This window comes from Micropterus dolomieu, linkage group LG04, assembly GCF_021292245.1.
Source record: "Micropterus dolomieu isolate WLL.071019.BEF.003 ecotype Adirondacks linkage group LG04, ASM2129224v1, whole genome shotgun sequence".
NCBI classification, from domain to species: Eukaryota; Metazoa; Chordata; class Actinopteri; order Centrarchiformes; family Centrarchidae; genus Micropterus; species Micropterus dolomieu.
Genome location: NC_060153.1, coordinates 22568743 through 22577087, shown reverse-complemented (window position 1 = coordinate 22577087; position 8345 = coordinate 22568743). Strand labels below are relative to the sequence as shown.

Genomic DNA, 8345 nt, shown 5'->3' with positions numbered 1-8345 from the left:
AATGTGCGCTGTTCACTGTTGGCAGAGTTAAGATTTACCCAAAAAGTCACTAGATTTGCTGGATTCTTTTTTTTTTTATGTTTAAATAAAAGGTTGCTAAAAGAGTCTGTCTAGCTCTCTTTAAACATCTATGAACCACAGTTGCAGCAAAAAGGTATGTGAACCCTTTGGAATTACCTGGATTTCTGTATTAATTGGTCATAAAATGTGATCTGATCTTCATCTAAGTCACAACAAGAGACAAACACAGGGTTCACATACTTTTTCCTGCGACTGTATCCTTGATCACATTGTGGTGACCCACAAGTAAGACAAAAAGAGACATTCACTAAGGGACTGCACCTTTAAGGGAGAGAGGTTGGTTAGAGAGTTCCGGGTTCACGGGTTAGTGTTTTGATCTCGTACACTGTACAGTGTTATATTGAAGTGGAGAGTAAAGCGGACTCGACGCACAACCGTCTCTTGTCTCCTCACTAATTACACTCCGCAACATATTCCTTTTCATTCAGAAATAAGTCACATTGCACAGGATGAAGATGCTTAAAGGCACGGTAGATAAGTTTGAGATACTAGCAACAAACTGCTGGATTTTTTAAAGTATCCAACAGAGAAACTCCCACCCCCTCCCTTTTGGGCTCCTTTCAAAGCCACGCCCCCAAAACAAGTGAACGCATTGCCAACACTGCAGGAGGACAAGCACAGTGTGACAAGCGGAGAGCAGCGGCTCACATCAGGGGTAAGAAAACATTTAACTTTATTGTTATGAAAATAAACAACTAACCCGGTTGTTAGCACTCACTATCAAGCTAGAATGTTAATATTGGATAGGTTTAAAAAGACTTACTTTGATTCAGTAACGAGCTGTCTAGCTAACTGTTAGCAACAGGTAGCTGTGCTAACAGCTGCAGTAACATTGGGCAAAGCTAAAAACAGGCTGATACACATTTCCGTTACCATCAGTTACACTAAACGAACGTGAATTTCATAACTCATAACATGTACGTTCTTTTGCATGTTAGAGCTTCCACGGTGACAGCATTATTGTTTCCGATGAGAACTGCACTTCAGAGCCAAGCACAGACCGGGACAGGACCAGGACCAGCCTGGGGTCAAGGCGAAGCAAGGAAGACGAGGTGCAAGCCGAGCAGCACATATTCTATGACCTGCGTCAAGCTTCACACTCCAACGGCATATGAACAGGTATCTATATTTTAATATTAGTCTATTGTCTCCCAGTGTACTTGTCTCAAAGTTTCTCTGGTGTTTCTCCCTAAGCCCTTTGGGCGTCAAAAATAAAGTGCAATATAAATGTAATCCATCACTATTGTTATTACTTTATTATTATCGTTTACTGATTACAACTAACTACAGCTCTGCTTAACCATCGGCTCATCTGTGTCATGTACGTTGACCTGGTGTGTAATGTAGACACAGAAGTCCTGTTAGAGAACATCAAACCCCTGTTCAGTAAAAATATCTGATCATGTTGATGAATGTTCTGTCCTATTACACCAATCTTTCCCATTTGGAGTTCTAACAACTATATATTCCTTTACAGACCAGAATCTGAGGACAACATCAAGACTACAGTGTTTCCACGCACTACACATGGTTGATCTTCCAGACCCAGGACAGAGTAACAGACAGTTCAGTCAGCATACAGACAGTTTGCAGTGTGGAGCACTTACTTAATACGGAGTTGCTGTTTCTGGGAGATATGCAACTGTTCACCTGATCCACCAGGACAATACAGAGGTTTAATCCTAGCAGGGTGTAAGATGTAATGTCACTAACTGCTACACAAATAATTCCCTCCACTGTGTGGATGAATACTGTACTTTGTTAGTTTTATTCCCAGGAGTGTAGAGAAAAAAAAAAGTAAGTAGTATATTTTTCCCTGTTCTGGATATTATTAATTATTTTTTTAAATAAAACGTTGAAAATGAAAAATGCCTTTTCTTTACACTTGCAGCATAAACAATCAAGCAACTACATTTGTCTTGTGTCTCCCATAATGACATCCAAATGTGGTATGACACTTGTTTATTGTTATTAAATACTACAACCTATATCACAAATAGATCATTTTAAACATTACATACATACAGAGACAAGGTGTGTCCAGAGGTATGTTGACTGTGTCACGAACCCCCGGTCGTGACCCTGACCTTCCTGTTGGTATATGTGTGATTGTAGTTTTTGAGTTCTTTTTCCCTTTGGTATGTTTGCAGTGTGCTTGGTGTGTTTTGGCTTTATGTCTGTCTCTGTGTTCTGCTTCCTCCCTCATGCTCTGGGGCGGCTGGTGGGCGCGGTCACCTGAGCTCCAGTCAACTCACCTGAGACGCATCCTGTTAATTAGCACACCGATGTCTCATGCTGCAATCAACTCAATCGACCAGCTCAATCTTCCAGTCCCTGCTGGATTGTTGTACCATACAGTACAAACACGCCAGCCCGTTTTCTGTCCTGAACTATTAGCATCTAGTCTGAATCCTTGTGCTGAATGCTAACTTGTTTTCTCCCTGTCGCGACCACAGAATACCTGCCTGATCACAGACTCTGATTCGCTGCTGAGACATGGAACCCCCTGAGCATAGGAGCCTGGACCTCCTGACCCTCGGAACGATCACCCCCCCAAGCCACATCTCTGTTCTCACTTGTGTTAAATTAATTCTCCCATTGCACCTACTCTGGTCTGCGTCTGAGTCTCTGGCCCCGGTCCTGACAGACTGATTATGAAGACAGTTCAGACTTGCATGTAGCATCATATAGCTGCTGTGGAGATGATCAATCACCTCTCTGACATGATTACCATAGTTCAAAACCAACCATATTACATTTTACTGTGTCTAGCAGTACAGTTGGGGCAGGGACACCTGACTGAACCCCATGTTCATGGGGATCATCAGGGGCCTCATTTATAAACGTTGCGTACACACAAGAGAAGGAGTCCGCTGCTCTCTACGCAATAATTGGTATTTATAAAAAGCAAACTTGACGGGAAAATGTGCGGTCCTTCATGCAAACTCTACATACATGTGACTTGACTGCATTCATTTTACTTATTTCACTTAACTGTGTCATCCGGTGCATCTGGCGCATCAGTGTCCCCCTCCGCCTCAGTCACCACTCCACGTAATAGGGATTCCCCAATAATTGCCGCCAGTCTCTCATCAAGAGGGGTCAGCTCTGGTGTCCCCTTTCCCCCACCCGTGGCAGACACACTCTGGCGATGGAGCGCTAGACGCTTTTTTGCATCGATTTTGATGTCCGACCATTTCTTTTTTATTTCGGCCACGGTCCGAGGTTGTGAGGGTGCAGAATTAACGGCGTCTGCAACCTTGCCACTCAAGTGCCTTTTTGGCATTAGTAATGCCCACACTGTGCCCTCCAAACAACATTTTACTCCTCTTTTCCACCTTGCCAACGATTATTTCTACTTCACATTGAGTGAAGTTATGTTTCTTCGTTTTCCTCTCTGTTTGCCATGATATCGCAGTTGATGAATATTAACTTGTGGGCGTTTCACGGACTATTTATGGGCAACTATGGGCGTGACATGAAGCCGCAAAAGCTGCGCTGCATTTAGAATTGATTGTGATTTATTAAGGGAAAACTGCGTAGGATGTGCGTGGGCACGGTTTTATAAATCGGAATATTTCTGTGCGTCCTATGTTTCATCCGTACACCACTTCTGACGCAAATCCTATGCAAGGTTTTATAAATGAGGCCCCAGGTCTCCTGGTTCTGCTACTAGGCATCTCCTCAGTAGTAGACAACCATTGGAGGAGGAGGATGGCACATGCGAACTGTAGTCCTTCTCCACCTTCAGTGAGTACAAGCTCCACTTTCTGGACTTTTTGCTGTACACCTTGCTGTACCTGATAATACAGAAAGGAGGATCAGCTTAGTGAAAAGTTTGTAATGCCTGATATTAGATTATATAGAGCAGTTAGCATTTCCACATAAAATGCAATCAAAACAATAAATCAGTACCATCTATCGGTGTTCCTCATACTGTTTAATATTTTTTGACTCATCACGTATAAATGTATTGAGTAAAATGCATAAGAGGACTCAATGCAGCATACTGAACTGTGTCATCAGCTTTTCTCCTGGCTGGACTGTGGACACGGTGGTTGTAATCCAGGCCAACCAACATGGGCCAATCAGCGTATACTGGTGAGAAGTACAGGGCTATGAAAGACTCCAAATCTGCCGGTGACCTGAGGGCACAGTAGAAATAAAACATACAGGATTATCTTTTTTTTTTTTTTCCCTTCTGGTAAAATAAGTAATGGCATAACAGCACCAATTACAGTAAAAAGGTTTTCACACAGTAGGTTTAGCTATAAAAATGTCAAACTATATTATAAGTAGCTTATATACCAGAAACACAGATACTTTGGGACATTTAGCAATCATTGTTTATGTATACGAACGTTGAAATGTCTCTCATAACTACAAACACACAGCTACATCACCACATTTGTAAAAGTAACATACAGTCAAACATCAACTGCAGGCACAAGATAATCACACAAACAGATTAGATACAAGGTAAAGATAACGTAAAGTTAGGTGTAAACATAGTATAACAATAAACCTATATGGTGAATAACTAAACCGGCGCAGTCTACACTTACATTGTCTAACCTAATGTTAGCGTCGGAAAACACAGCTTGCGCTGCTGTTTTCCAGCTCACCTACAGCTAGATATAATTCATCGTCTCTACTCTGGCTCCTACACCAGCCTGCACTCGTAGCAACAGTTAGCTGAATGCTAAGTAGGTAGCTACCGTTAACTCTATGCTTAGGTAGCTACGTTTGCTAGCAATGAAAGTAACAAATTACCATCAAAATGATGCCTACCCTGCCTTTAACTGGTGATCACTGACACTGACTTTAAAGAATGAATCAAAAACTTCCTCAGCTTGTGTGAAGATCTAGTGTTCCACATTTGATGTCATAATGACATCATACACCACTCTACTCCGAAGGGGATGTCCACTCTAGGGTGCATCAGCAGAGAGAGAGTGTTGAAAGGTTTGTGGTAAGTAGCCGACCCTTTGGAATTTGAAAACTCTGGCTAAATGTTTTCTGGGCTTTCGGCTTTCTAGCCAGAGTAAACGTGTGTAAAGCTGGTTTTATCTAAATTACATCTTCTAGTTTTCTGAAATTTGTGGCATAAAAAGTCAGATAGCAACAGAAGCAGACAGAATTAAAGCAAAGACCAGAATGTAACATAAGCCTGGCTGAGAATTGAGAGATAAGGTCACAGAGAGCAATATACAATATATAGTACATTATTTTTATAAAAAAAAAAAAAAACAACTAATTTCTGAAAAGGCAGAAGGTCTTTTCTTGTTTCATCTTTGTTCTTCTGCATTGCAATTACCTTGCCTTTTACTTCTTTCCATTCCCTGATTAAATCATAAATGTTCCAAACCAAATAAAATGACCAGATAAACAAAAACATGCTATAATAAAGACAGAATGCATCTGAAATGGAAGATTAAGTGGACCAAAGCCAAGGGTGAAATGATTTGGACATGAGAACATTCACTGACTTTCCCCAATCATCTATTTTCCACACTTAGTCATTTTTCCTCCCACTTTCCCTCTCATCAATTCCATAACTCTCTCTCTCAATAGCCCATAAAAAGCTGCTATGAGCAGTTAATGTTGGGGTTATGGACCATGTAAAATGTAGGATAAGTTGAAGACAGAATGACAAAGCAAAAGGTGGACTTAAACTCTGGTGTTCTGTACCATAGGATAGTCAGTTGTAAACTTCCTTATATGTGATGCCCCAAGAAAATATGAAAAAACAAACACAATTAACTGTTGGGGATACAATTACAAGTCATATTTTTTCTATTCTTGTCACTGAAACTAGACTGAACAGCATTTTATTGAACAGAAGAAATTAATTTGTATATTCTGTTCAAGGTAGGTTTCTTCATTTAATACAGTATCTCACAAGTGAGTACACCCCTCACATTTTTGTAAATATTTGATAATATCTTTTCAAGTGACAACACTGAAGAAATGACACTTTGCTACAATGTAAAGTAAGAGTGTGCAGCTTGCATAACAGTGTAAATTTGCTGTCCCCTCAAAATAACACATCACACATGTCAGGATGTGTGTGGCGAGGCAGGTTGGTGGACCTAAATGCAGGACTCAAGGCTGACAGGTACAGTTCAAGGGTTTTAATAAACGAACCAAAGGCGAGCACACTTACAAAGAGTGACTGAGTCCAGAGTCCAAAATAGGTAATCCAAATCCAAATCCAAATCCACAGAAAACAGGGTGACACGACAGGCAGGCAGGCAGGCAGGCAGGCAGGCAGGCAGGCAGGCAGGCAGGCAGGCAGGCAGGCAGGCAGGCAGGCAGGCAGGCAGGCAGGCAGGCAGGCAGGCAGGCAGGCAGGCAGGCAGGCAGGCAGGCAGGCAGGCATGCAGAACATCACAAGACGACATCTACACACTATAATGACCGGACAGGGAATGAACAGAAACACCAGACATTTATACACAGGGACTAACGAGCGGGGCAGGAGCAACAAAGGTGACAGGGATCAGGGTTAACGAGGCAGAGAGACAGCATGGAGTAACAGACACGCAGGCAGGCAGAGAGACAGCAGGGGGGAAAAGAGAGACGCAGATGCAAAACACCATTCATGAACAACAAGGAACACAGACTGAAGCAATGATAAAACATAACTCAGATAGACATAGGCAAAACACAGAAGTACACAGACTGGGAGTGAACACTTAACACATAAACTAAGGTACAGGACTAAGAACTAAGATACGAGACAAGACAGATACTAAGTAACTTTAAGATGTGGATAACCACAAAACCAGACACACAGACAGTACCAGACCAACCAGCACAAACACACAGAGTAAACTAGACACCAGTCATGACTGAAACCCAAAACACAGACAGACTACATAACAGATCAAAAACACAACACCGAAGTACAAGGACAAGGAGTAAATACTACGACATAAATACCAGACTGGGAACTAAGACATGGAACCGAAACACAGACTAAATAGCCGCTACAAACCCTCAGAAAGAAAACCTGAAAATACAGCACACAGGACAGGATCGTGACAACACAGCCATTAATGTCTAAACCACTGGCAACAAAAGTGAGTACACTGCTAAATGAAAATGTCTTTTGTGAGATAACAAAACTTGTAATGCATCCAAAACCCATTTCACTAGCAAGGACCACAATCAACGGATACGATTTAGTGCTTTATTGATGAACAAAACAGAAAGATGTACAAGGCTTGCAGTTGCTGAATTTACATTCGAAAGCGTTGTGGGGAAGCTACAATAGGGAAATCTGCTGTAGATCCTGGGCATGACAGACCCCTCTATAATCCTAAAGAGAGGAAGAAGGAGATGAGGAGACTAGACGGAGAAATGCTGGGAGTGACGTCATTGATGTGTGGTCCCACTCCTGAAACTCTGCTATTAGCACCACTTAAACTATCTTCATTAGAGTGCGAGAGGCAAAATGGTGATTATTAGGGGTGTGCATCTTCACTGGTCTCACGATTCGATTCGATTACAATTATCAGCTCAACGATTCGATATCTCGATGCATCACGATATATCATTTCAAGGGTGGGAATTTCAAGGCACCTCATTACGATTATGAGTGCTACGATGCGATTGTAAAACGAATAGGATAAAGATGTAATTTTTCTCATTGTGTGTGACTACTTGGTACTTAGCAAAGTATTTGTAACAATCCAAATAAGTAGGTAGTAATGAAATGCAGATATTTAATGTTACTTCATACAAATGTATTTGACATTGCATAGTAGTGTTGTAGTACTCAAGACTGGTCTTGGTCTTGAGACCACTTTTTGATGGTCTTGGTCTAGTCTCGGACTCGACCGCATTTGTACTTGGTCTTGTCTCAGTCTCGGACATTGAGGACTCTGGATTTTCTTTCAAGAACAGTCAAGACCATAACTTTGGGAATATCAATAAATTGCTTTTGCATTGTCTGATTTATTTGTTAACATCCCAACTTTGATTGGATGGAAAATGTATTGCTTCAAATGCAACCAATAACCCTAATTAAAAATGTGTTGTTACCGTTTACGACTGTCCCCACGATGGTAAAAGGAGTGTTGAATAAACATGCTTACGTGGATTTCAGCTCTTAGTGTTTGTATGTGGGTGTTTTTATGGGAATGTGGATCTTTCAGATCAATTTGAGGAGTACCTTTGATCTCATTTTTTGTGTGTCATATAATGTGGGGAACTGGTCATGGTCTTGACTCGGTCTCGCCCTTCCTCGGTCTTGGCCT

General features: G+C 41.5%; 2 long non-coding RNA genes across 3 annotated transcripts; one reads left to right on the top strand and one right to left on the bottom strand.

Annotated features, from left to right (window-relative positions):
* Window positions 1-229: 229 nt before the first annotated feature.
* On the top strand, window positions 230-1921 carry LOC123970485. The gene is made up of 3 exons (XR_006824983.1): window positions 230-736; window positions 1020-1200; window positions 1559-1921. It is a non-coding gene; the product is annotated as an uncharacterized LOC123970485 (long non-coding RNA).
* A 2083-nt stretch (window positions 1922-4004) lies between these two features.
* LOC123970486 lies at window positions 4005-6392 on the bottom strand. 2 transcript variants are annotated; one of them, XR_006824984.1, is made up of 2 exons: window positions 6248-6392; window positions 4005-4226 (listed from the first exon to the last, which is right to left on the bottom strand). It is a non-coding gene; the product is annotated as an uncharacterized LOC123970486 (long non-coding RNA). The 2 variants fall into 2 exon arrangements; XR_006824985.1 differs by lacking the exon at window positions 6248-6392 and adding an exon at window positions 4647-4917.
* Window positions 6393-8345: the final 1953 nt, after the last annotated feature.